At 46.5% G+C, this 11,121-nt stretch overlaps 1 pseudogene; it reads left to right on the forward strand.

The window, feature by feature from the left end:
* Positions 1-1,305: 1,305 nt before the first annotated feature.
* Positions 1,306-9,620, forward strand: LOC139025349 (pentraxin-related protein PTX3-like; annotated as a pseudogene).
* Positions 9,621-11,121: the final 1,501 nt, after the last annotated feature.

An 11,121-nucleotide genomic window follows, 5' to 3' on the forward strand; every position in this document is an offset into this window, starting at 1 on the left:
AAAAGAGAGAGATTTGTGGGACCAGATTATGTGGAAAGTACCCAAGTGTCATACTTGAGTAAAAGTAAATAGAAAATGACTCAAGTAACAGTGAAAGTCACCATTAAAATACTACTTGAGTAAAGTCTAAAAAAGTATTTGGTTTAAATATACAAGTCCTAGTACCCACTCAGGGTTCCTGAGTGCGCAGCGGTCTAAGGATCTGCATCTCAAGTGCAAGAGCGTCACTAACGGTCAAGATCAAAATCAAAGTTGATTTGTCCACGCTGCGCCGAATACAACAGGTGTAGTAGACCTTACAGTGACATGCTGAATACAACGGGTGTATGACCTTACAGTTAAATTGCTTACTCACAGGCTCCTAACCAATAGTGCAAAAAAAGGTTTAGGTGAAAATAGGTTAAGTCAAGAAATAACACAACAGTAAAAAGACAGGCATATAAGTAGGCGAGGCTATAAAAGTAGCGAGGCTACATACAGACAACCGGTTTAATCAGGCTGATTGAGGTAGTATGTTACATGTAGATTATGGTTAAAGTGACTATGCATATATGATGAACAGAGAATAGCCAGTAGTGGTAAAGAGGGGTGGCGGGTGGCGGGACAACAAATGCAGATACCCAGTTTAGCCAATTGAAGTTGGAGCAGTGGTTGGTCAGGTCAATTGAGGTAGTATGTACAATGAATGTATAGTTAAAGTGACTGTGCTATATGATAAACAGAGAGTAGCGCAAGCGTAAAAGAGGGGTTGGGGGGGCACACAATGCAAAAGTCCGGGTAGCCATTTGATTACCCTGTTGCAGATCTTATGGCTTGGGGGTAAAAAACTGTTGAGAAGCCTTTTTGTCCTAACTTGGCACTCCGGTACGCTGCCATGCGGTAGTAAAGAGAGAACCAGTCTATTTACTGGGGTGGCTGGAGTCTTTGACATTTTAGGGCCTTCCTCTAACCGCTGGTATAGAGGTCCTGGATGGCCAGGCAGCCTTAGCCCAGTTGATATCCTGGGCCGTACACACTTCCCTGTGTGGCTGCATGGTGGGGGGGGGCGGCTGGAGGTCAAGCAATTGCCCGTACCAGGCAGTGATGCAACCAGTCAGGAATGCCCTCTCGATGTGCCAGTGCTGCGAACCTTTGAGGTGCTCAGGACCCTGCCAAATCTTTTTCAGTTCCTGAGTGGGAAATAGGCGTTGTCGTCCCTCCGTTCACGACTGTCTGGTGGTGTTGGACGCATTCTAGTTTGTTGGTAATGTGGAACCAAAGGAACTTGAAGCGCTCAACCTGCTCCCACTACGCCGTCGATGAGAAATGGGGGCATACTCGTCCTCCTTTCCTGTAAGTCCACAATCAACCTCTTAGTCCTTGTTTACGTTGAGGGAGTAGGTTGTTATTCTGGCACACCCGGCCAGGTCTCTGACCTCCTCCCTATAGCTGTCCCCTCATCGTTGTCGGTTTATCATCCTAACCACTGTTGTGTCCGTCTCAAACTTAATGATGGTGTTGGAGTCGTGCCTGGCCATGTCGTTGTGGGTGACAGGAGCAGCAGGGGACTGCGCACGCACCCTGGGGACTCCAGTGTTGAGGATCAGCGGTAGCAGACATGTTGTTACCTACCCTCACCACTGGGGCGGCCGTCAGGAAGTCCAGGATCCAGTTAATGAGGGAGGTGTTTAGTCCCTGGTTCGGAATCCAGGCTGCATCACATCTCGGTCGTGATTGGGAGTCCCATAGGTCGGCACACAATTGCCCAGCGTCGTTCAGTGTTTGGCGGTAGGCCGTCATTGTAAATAAGAATTTGTTCTTACTGACTTGCCGAGTAAATAAAAGGTTAACATAAAAATTTTAAGCGTTTTAGTAATTGTAACTGCTAAAATATACTTAAGTATCAAAGTAAAAGTATAAATCATTTCAAATTCCTTCCATGCAAGCAAACCAGACGGCACCATTCTCTTGTTTTTTAATGTACGGATAGCCAGGGAAACACTCCAAACACTCAGACATCATTACTGATAGCCAGGGCACACTCCAACGCTCAGACATCATTTACGGATAGCCAAGGACACACTCCCAACACTCAGACATCTTACAGATAGCCAGGGACACACTCCAACACTCACCGACCCATCAATTAATGATAGCCAGGGACAACTCCACCACTCAGACATCATTACTGATAGCAGGGACACACTCCAACATCTCAGACATCATTACTGATAGCCCGGGACACACTCCAACACTCAGACATCAATTACTATAGCCAGGGACACACTCCAACACTCAGACATCATTTACAAATGAGCATGTGTGTTTTAGTGAGTCCTCCAGACAGCAGGCAGTAGGGATGACCACGGGATGTTCTCTGTTTAGTGAGTCTCCAGATCGAGGCAGTAGATGACCAGGGATGTTCTCTGTTTAGAGATCCTCCAGATCAGAGGCAGTAGATGACCATGGATGTTCTCTGTTTAGTGAGTCCTGCCAGATGAGAGACAGTAGGGATTGACCAGGGATGTTCTCTTATACTGGGGCATTGGACCATGTTCCTGTCCCTGCTAAGCCATTCAACATGTAACGAGTACTTTTGGAGTCAGGAAAATGTAGGAGAAAAAGCACATTATTTTCTTTAGGAATGTAGAGGAAGTCAAAGTCCAAGTTGTAAAAAATATAAATTGTACAAGTACCAGATTCCCGAAAACTACTTAAGTAGTACTTTGAAATATTTTTACTTAGTACTTTCACACTGATAGGCAACGAATATATAGGCCATCTCAAGCCAATGGAACAGAAACCACCAATCCCAATACGACCCAAATCGACCCTTTACCAAACCCAAATCAACCTTTACCAAACCCAAATCGACCTTTACCAATCCAATCGACCTTTACAAACACAATCCCAAATCGACCTTTACCAACACCACAATCCCAATCGACCTTCTACCATCCCCAAATCGACCTTTACCAAACCCCAAATCGACCTTTTACCAAAACCACCCTCCAAACGACCTTACCAAACCCAAATCCGATCTTTACCAATCCCAAATCGACCCTTTCCAATCCCAAATCGACCTTTTGCCAACCACCAATCCCAAATAATCCCTAAAAATTCTGTGCACCTTGTGTAATCTCTGAAAGGAGTCCTGTGTATGTAGCCTACTCCTGGTCTCTGATGTAATCCTCTCTAATCCCTCTTCTCCTGACTCAGGTCGTGGCTTCAGTACGGAGGGCCTGTGGCGTTGCGGTGGAGATGCTGGCCGGAGATGTCCATGCAGATGGAAGCTCGCCTCAGGAGAGCCTGGAGCATCTCAGGCAAGCCTGGAGCATTGCTGCGCTGGAAATCTGCAGGTAATTCCTGGGAATAGCCACCAGGAGACGCTGTTACAGCAGCTCTCACCACGTGGCGCGGACACAGGCTTCCCGACTCGTCAAGATCGAAAATATCTGCTGATTGTAATCCAGGACCCGTAACGCCACCAGAGGCGAAGGGGGAAGACCTGCAGCCAGGATGTGGCGTCGGCAGAGATGCTGTTGCCCTGGTGCAAGAGCTGGCGAAGACGAGGGCAGTGTGGAACTAGCGCTCAGTCGGGCACAGCAACGCCATCTGCCCGCAGGGAGAAAACGCCACTTCCTGTGTCACTATACATCCTGCCATCCTTAGCACCACTTCCTGTGTACTATCTATACATTCTGCATCCTTTCATCACTTCTGTTCACTATACAATCTCGTCCTTTACAATCACTTCCTGTGTCACTATACATCTGCGATCCTTTACATCACTTCCTGTGTCCACTATCTATACATTCTGCATCCTTTACATCACTTCCTGAGTCACTATACATCCTGCCATCCTTTACATCACTTCCTGTGTCACTATACATCCTGCCATCCTTTACATCACTTCCTGTGTCACTATATCATCCTGCCACCTTTACATCACTTCCTGTTGTCACTCTATACATCCTGCCATCCTTTACATCACTTCCTGTGTCACTATAACCTCCTGCATCCTTTACATACTTCTGTGTCACTATAACTCTAACCATCCTTTACCTCACTTCTGTGTCCACTATCACATCTGCCATCCTTTACATCACTTCTGTGTCCACTATACATCTCCCAATCCTTTACATCACTTCTGTGTCACTATACATCCTACCCATCCTTTACATCACTTCCTGTGTCAACTAAATTCCTGCCAATCCTTTACATCACTTCCTGTGTCCACTATACAGCCTACCATCCTTTACATCCCTTCCTGTTCCCTATACATCTACCATCCTTTACATGCACCTCCTGTGTCACTATACATCCTACCCATCCTTCTACATTCACTTGCTCATGTGGTTCCACTATCACCACATCCTACCTGGGTTGGAAAGTTGATTAACGGATGGTAGGCCATCCTTTACATCATGCTTCTGTGTCAAGACTATACATCCTAAAGTGACTGTAAAAGGATGGTAGGCTATGATTTAGTGAACCCGAAATAGCTACCAGCGTTGTATACATGCACTTCTCACACAATGCTCTAATAGTGACACAGGATACGTGATGCTACATACACTGGATTGGTAGGAAATTCAAACTTCTCACCAGGGTGCTACTTTCCAAGGGGTACTGACCCAATCAGGGGCGCTACTTTCCACAGGGGGTCCTTGACCAATAGGGGTGCTACTTTCCACAGGGGGTACTTTGCACCCATCAGGGTCTACTTCCACATGGGGGTACTTTACCAATCAGGGTCTACTTTCACAGGGGTACTTGACCCAATCAGGGGTGCTACTTTCCACAGGGGGTACTTGACCCAATCAGGGGGTGCTAGTACTTTTTTTTTTTTTTTTTTTTTCCTTTACTCCTTTGCCTATCCTCAGCGGGTACTTGAGGAAGACTCATGGGACCTAGGGCTACTGGTAAAATGCCACATGAGGGGGTTAGTTCAGGGGTACTCCGGGCCGAGCAAAATGTTCCTTTGTAGTACAGTAACAGGTTGGAGAAGCTCTGCCTACATAAGTAAAAATGTATGTTAAACCACCATCAGGTACTACAGCACTTCGCTCTTACAAGGATCACACCACATCACCTCCAGGCATTTGATCGAGTGACATTACGCGATTGATTCCTCTGAAAGGCGAGTGATATCTCAGGCTGTACGACCAAATCTATAAGCCTAGGGGAGTATGAGGACATTAACGTAACAGGGTCGTGTCCTGGTCGACTCTTTCGTTACAGACGAGGAGTCATATGTCAGAGTGCCGTACCATGTTCCCCAACCCAGTCTCTGCATCTGTGATCCTATCTGTGATCTCTATCGTCGTGTGAGTCTGAAGCCTCACTCACGTCCTGAGGCAGCCGTCTACTGCTTCGCTCTGGTGATGTCAAAAGGCTCAAATATGATCATAAATGCAGCCCGCGGTTGCTTCCAGAGACGAGCCTCCAGGGTCGTCTATGCAGCAATTGCCGGAGATAAGCACCTGGCGCTCTTCAAGGTGTTTATATCACTCACACACGACAACCACACACACACCACACACATACCACACACCGAACACACAACAACAGCACACACACACACTACACACACCACACACACACACACACAACACACTTACCATCCACACACACACACAGCATCACGCACACGACACACACACGACGACCTCTCCACACACACACCCCATCAACACCCACAGGTGCTAGATCATCGCAGGGACGGCCAGCAACCCACAACAAAGCACCTGGGTAAGCGGAACAGAAGGCAACGTGTTATTCGCCCGGAGAGAACACCTGAGACAATCATAACGCTCTAATATTTAGAGCACTGGTCTCGGTAGGCAGAGAATCGCCTATGCACTGAGTATGTGTGTCCATCACTACCACAAGATATGTCTACCCTGCTCCGCTGTTAGAGAGCGAAGGGGCGCGAATGGGTGTATGCTGCTCACACTGGAGTATTTGAAACACATCGCTCTAGTACGGACACCCCGGAATTCATACACTCTTCACAACACCAAAGACTGATTCAACTCCAGCAGATTTCCTCTCACCTATGGTCCGCACCTCTGGCCTGACTTGACTTTAAATCATGCACGCGCGCTGGTTAATACTCTGGACCACGGCACAGAAAGGGAAGTGAGGTAAAATAGGAGCACCGATTGGTGCATTTACTTGACGATAACAAGAGACAGAGTATAAGGATAAGAACGATCATACTTCAGATAAAATGACAGCTGAAGTCACCGCAATGTATAACACATGATGACTTGACGAGCTAAAAGTCTAAAGCTGTTGTTTTAAGATACTAAGTAGGAAAAGTCATGTTAGTTGCGGACAGATATACTTTAAGTAGACAAAGTAGGAGAGTACAGAATGTATTATAAGGAGATTAGAAACAGACCTTAATTAATAATCAGAGCGAACGGCACCGAGTTATCTTTGTCTGTGCGGAGGGGATCGAGGTCCAAACTCTAAGACTCAATTATATGCCTGTGGACTGCGAGCTCCGTTCAAGCAGTCTAGACATGATTTACTGCAGATTGGGATTGGAGCCAGTGGGTGTACATTGCATGCTCCAATATCAAGGACAGTCTGTCCGGTTTGGGCTTGGTCCGCGTGGGCTTGGGTGTGGTCACTGCAGCTTGTGGCTTACAGGTAGATTGTGCGGAGTCGCACAGGTGCCATCGGCGCTGCATCACAGCGCCAGTATTAGACGAGGTTCTATTGACTGATACGCGCGTTCATGTGGGGTTTGGTCGTGCTTGGGGGTGGGAGATTGAGAGTGGCTTTGCACTTCAGAGCTGCGATGGCGCCTACAGAATTCAGTCTATTGACATAGGATCGTAAGGTGGTCCAAAAGTCATTCAGGGTAACGCACTTTCTTCAGTAATACCCACAGTTAGCACATTTTCAGTACATCATTACATGATTCAGGCGGGAGGAAGTACATGTACTTCATCCTCACAAACACTTTCAGACATCATTATATCATAGTTATTACCAACTTTGACTTAGTCTCATCGCTTCGGTTCTACCATTCACTAAAGAAATAATGCTGCTCTTCTATACTCATCGCATCTTCAAAGACAGCTATTTACCACCTGGACTCCCATAGAAAGTATCGTCATGGGACCACAATCTCCCAAATCAGATACAGAATTAATCGACTAGCAGGACGAATGAGCCGAAGCACACACTCTCCTACACACTTCTCCAGACACATCAGTTATCATGAGAACATCCACTCTATCAGATAGCGGCAGGGAACAACACATTCAACCCCTCAGAACATTCACTTTATCATGACATAGCTCAGGGACTAGGAGGACTCCGATATCTAAACACACTCACAGGAACACTCTATCTACAGATAGCCAGGGGCACGATCCAACTTTAAGACTCTCTACAAAAATATAGGGTCGCTATTTGCTTGAGTTTTAGCCGAGAGTCTGCAGATTCAGAGGCAGTAGGCATGATGCGAAGTGGATAGTGTTGACATACTGTTCTAGTAGAGAATCCCTCAGCAGAGAATCAGAGCGTATCCTAGGGATTGGGCCAGGGTGCAAATGTTTTCTCGTTATAGTCAGTCCCTGCCGATCAGTAGCACGAGTCGGGATGACAGGGATGCTTGCACTGTGTAGTGATGCGGTACTCTTTTCCGATCAGAACGACTAAGTAAGGGATGGTAGCTGCTTCTAGTTATTGAGCCCGTGGGTCATCACCCTTAAACTTTCCCTCATATGGATATTATTCCCCTAGATCTTAATAGGGAACTCGTGCAGGCATCACAACGACCTCTGCGGACTTAAGTACTTTACACACTGTTATTCCTATTTCCCATTTAATGTTATGAGGACACAGTAGACTGGGACTGGCATTCAGACGTACGAGTCACACCGACAGAGAGAGTGATGGATCCCAGACAGCCGACATGAACACATCACAGACACACCACACACACACACACAACACACACACACACACACAACACACACACACACACACACACACCCACACACACACACACACACACACACACACACACACACACGCACGCGCGCAGGCCTACAATGTGCACAATCAAACGAGAGAGTGGTGTTTGTGATAAGAAACAGAGCATCCAGGTGTATTATTTGGACGCCTAAAGGACAGAGAGAGCAAAGAAGGAGGGCTCTCGCCGAGCGGGAAAAGGACAAGAACAGGGGGAAAAAACGTCCCGTCTATGACATCATCGACCGCATCACCACTGACCGCAAAGCTGAGCCTCAGCCACCTTCTGTTCTCTGATCACACCATAGTCTACCGCTCAAATACCGCTCAAATACTTTTACTTCTCTCTATTGGCATGCATGACTGTTAAGCGTTCAACCATAGAGATCCTATATAGATCGTTCTATAGTCATTCATATTGGGTAGAACAATGTTGCCAACGAAGATCTCTCACAGGGTTTATATTGAACAGCCCTTAGCCGTGGTATATTGGCCATATATCCACACCCCCTCTGGCCTTATTGCTTAAATATACCACGGCTTTCAGCCAATCACCACTCAGAGTTCGAACCACCCAGTTTAGACATACATCATGAATATCTAGCGCCGTGTTTCTTGACGTGAAAACCTTTTGGATAAAGACTTGACGATCTGGTCATCCGTAGTGCTTCTGAGAACAGAACAAAGGCCTGAAGAAGCCCTGTGAGGCAGCATGCTGTTTCCCTTTCTCTWCCTTTAAACAAATTAAGTAAGAATGTAAATAAGACTTATAACAAGAGGAAAAGAACAATGACAAAAGTAGAAGTAGATTTTGACTTTTCGTCATCTTGTGGTTTCCTAAATGTGTCATCTTGCAGATCAATTAATAACCGTAAACTGACTAAAGCAATTCTCTCATTCTCTCCTCCCTCCCTCTTCTCTTCCAGGCTGTGAGACCGCTCTTCTCTTCCCTATGCGTTCCCGTCGTATCTTCTCCTCGGTGACACCAGACCTCCCTCTCTCCCTCTCTTCCTTCACCGTGTGCCTGTGGGCCAAGCCCGTCTCCGTCTCCAACAGAACCGTGCTGTTCTCCTACGGAACCAAACGGAACCCCTATGAGATCCAGCTCCTTCTCAGTGGAACCAGGGCTCTCTTCACCGTGGGAGGAGAAGCTCACCTGGTGGAGGGGCGGGGCGTGGTGAGAGGAGGAATTTGGACCCACATATGTGGGGCTTGGAGCTCTGAGCAGGGCATAGCGTCACTGTGGGCCGATGGACACAGAGTGGCATTCACACGCCGGGGTGGCCGAGGGCCGTGTTACCCAGTGGAGGCTCCCTCCAGCTTGGGGCAGGAGAAGAACGATCGGTGGGGTCCTCTGGAGGAGTCAGTTTGGCCAGTGGGAGTCAGATGCCTGGGTTTGACGGAGGCTTCGATGCAAGTTGGCGTTCACTGGGAAGATGACGGGGGGTGAACATGTGGGACAGCGTGCTGAGCGAGGAGGAGATATCCAGCTGGCTTTGCAGGACGGCGAAGGGTGTGAGCATGAGGGGGAAACGTAGTTTGGTGGGGGCTTTGACGGAGATCGTGCCTCATGGGGGTGCTCAGTTCATCAACTAACTCTGATGACGTTTTCATCATCCTCATCATCATTCCATCCCTCATCATCATCAATCCATCTATCATCATCATTTAATGAAACTCTATAATCACCATTATAACTAAGACCATGCAGTGCAGACAGCCCAACCGGCTGAGACTGCAACAATAATGGAACATGAACAAAAACAACATCAAGCTCCCTTTAAATGGTTAAAGAGACTGTGACCAATATGTGCCCTGTTAGAGGAGTGTTTCCCATTTAGAGAAGCAAGGGGGCAGTGCATCACACACACACACACACACAAACACACACACACACACACACACACAGCACACACACCGACACAACACACACACACACACACACACATCACCACACACACAATCACACACACACACACACACACAACACAACCCCACACACCACCACACACACAACACACAACCAACCCTACACAACACACACACACACACACACACCACACAACACATCACACACACACACACTTGGTTAAAGCAATTAGTATACCAGTAGGAGCCTTAGAGAGGAGAAAAGATTTAAAGAGAGAAAGGGAAAGAGAAGTGAGAGAGAGAAACAAAGAGCTATTGTGTGGAAGAAGGATGCTTTGGGGGAACTGGTCCAACAAAAAACAGTCTGCAAAGGGGTCATCGGCTAGATGGACCATGCCAGAGGGAGGACACACATATTCTCATAGCCATCAGAAGTCTCTGCCAAGAGGAGGATCAACATTATCTATACCATCAGAAGCTATGCTAGAGAGGAAAACATTATCTATATCCATCAGAAGCTATGCTAGAGAAGGACAACATTTGATCTATACCATCAGAAAGCTATGCCTAGAGAGGACAACATTATCTATACCATCCAGAAGCTATGCTAGAGAGGAAATCTTCATTAGACTTTGCTAAGAGGAACCTCAACAATCAGTAAGCTATGCTAGAGAGGACACATATCCTATACCATCAGAAGCTATGCTAGAGAGGACAACATTATCTATACCATCAGAAGCTATGCTAGAGAGGACAACATTTGTTTTAAATATCAGCAGTATTTAGCAAGTACGTTAGCTATTTGTTACTAATGGGAGTGTCAGGGTTAAGGGGTAAGGTAAATGGTAAAGGGTTGAGGTTTGGGTTTAGTTATTAGGGTGGCATTGTGGTTAGAAAACGTTTTACCTTGGTCCTCTCTGGCATGGCTACGTAGTAACAACCATCTGCATGCTGCCGTAGGAGATTGTAACCATGGCTACGTAGTAACAACCATCTGCATGCTGCCCTAGGAGATTGTAACCATGGCTACGTAGTAGTAACCTTTCTATGACCTTATAATCTTATGTTTCCCGGAAAAAGTGAATATTTTTTCATTCATTGTTTCCAAAAGAAATGTTTTTATCAAAGTGTTTACATTCAGATGTGATAAACATAATATTTCAGTTGTTCTGTGTTTCTCTTTTGTTTTCTATATAATCCAGAGGAGTCTATTGTGTTTCTCTTTGTTTTCTATATAATCCAGAGGAGTCTATTGTGTTTCTCAGTGAAATAGGT

This window comes from Salvelinus sp. IW2-2015, unplaced genomic scaffold (assembly GCF_002910315.2).
Source record: "Salvelinus sp. IW2-2015 unplaced genomic scaffold, ASM291031v2 Un_scaffold2535, whole genome shotgun sequence".
Classification (NCBI taxonomy): domain Eukaryota; kingdom Metazoa; phylum Chordata; class Actinopteri; order Salmoniformes; family Salmonidae; genus Salvelinus; species Salvelinus sp. IW2-2015.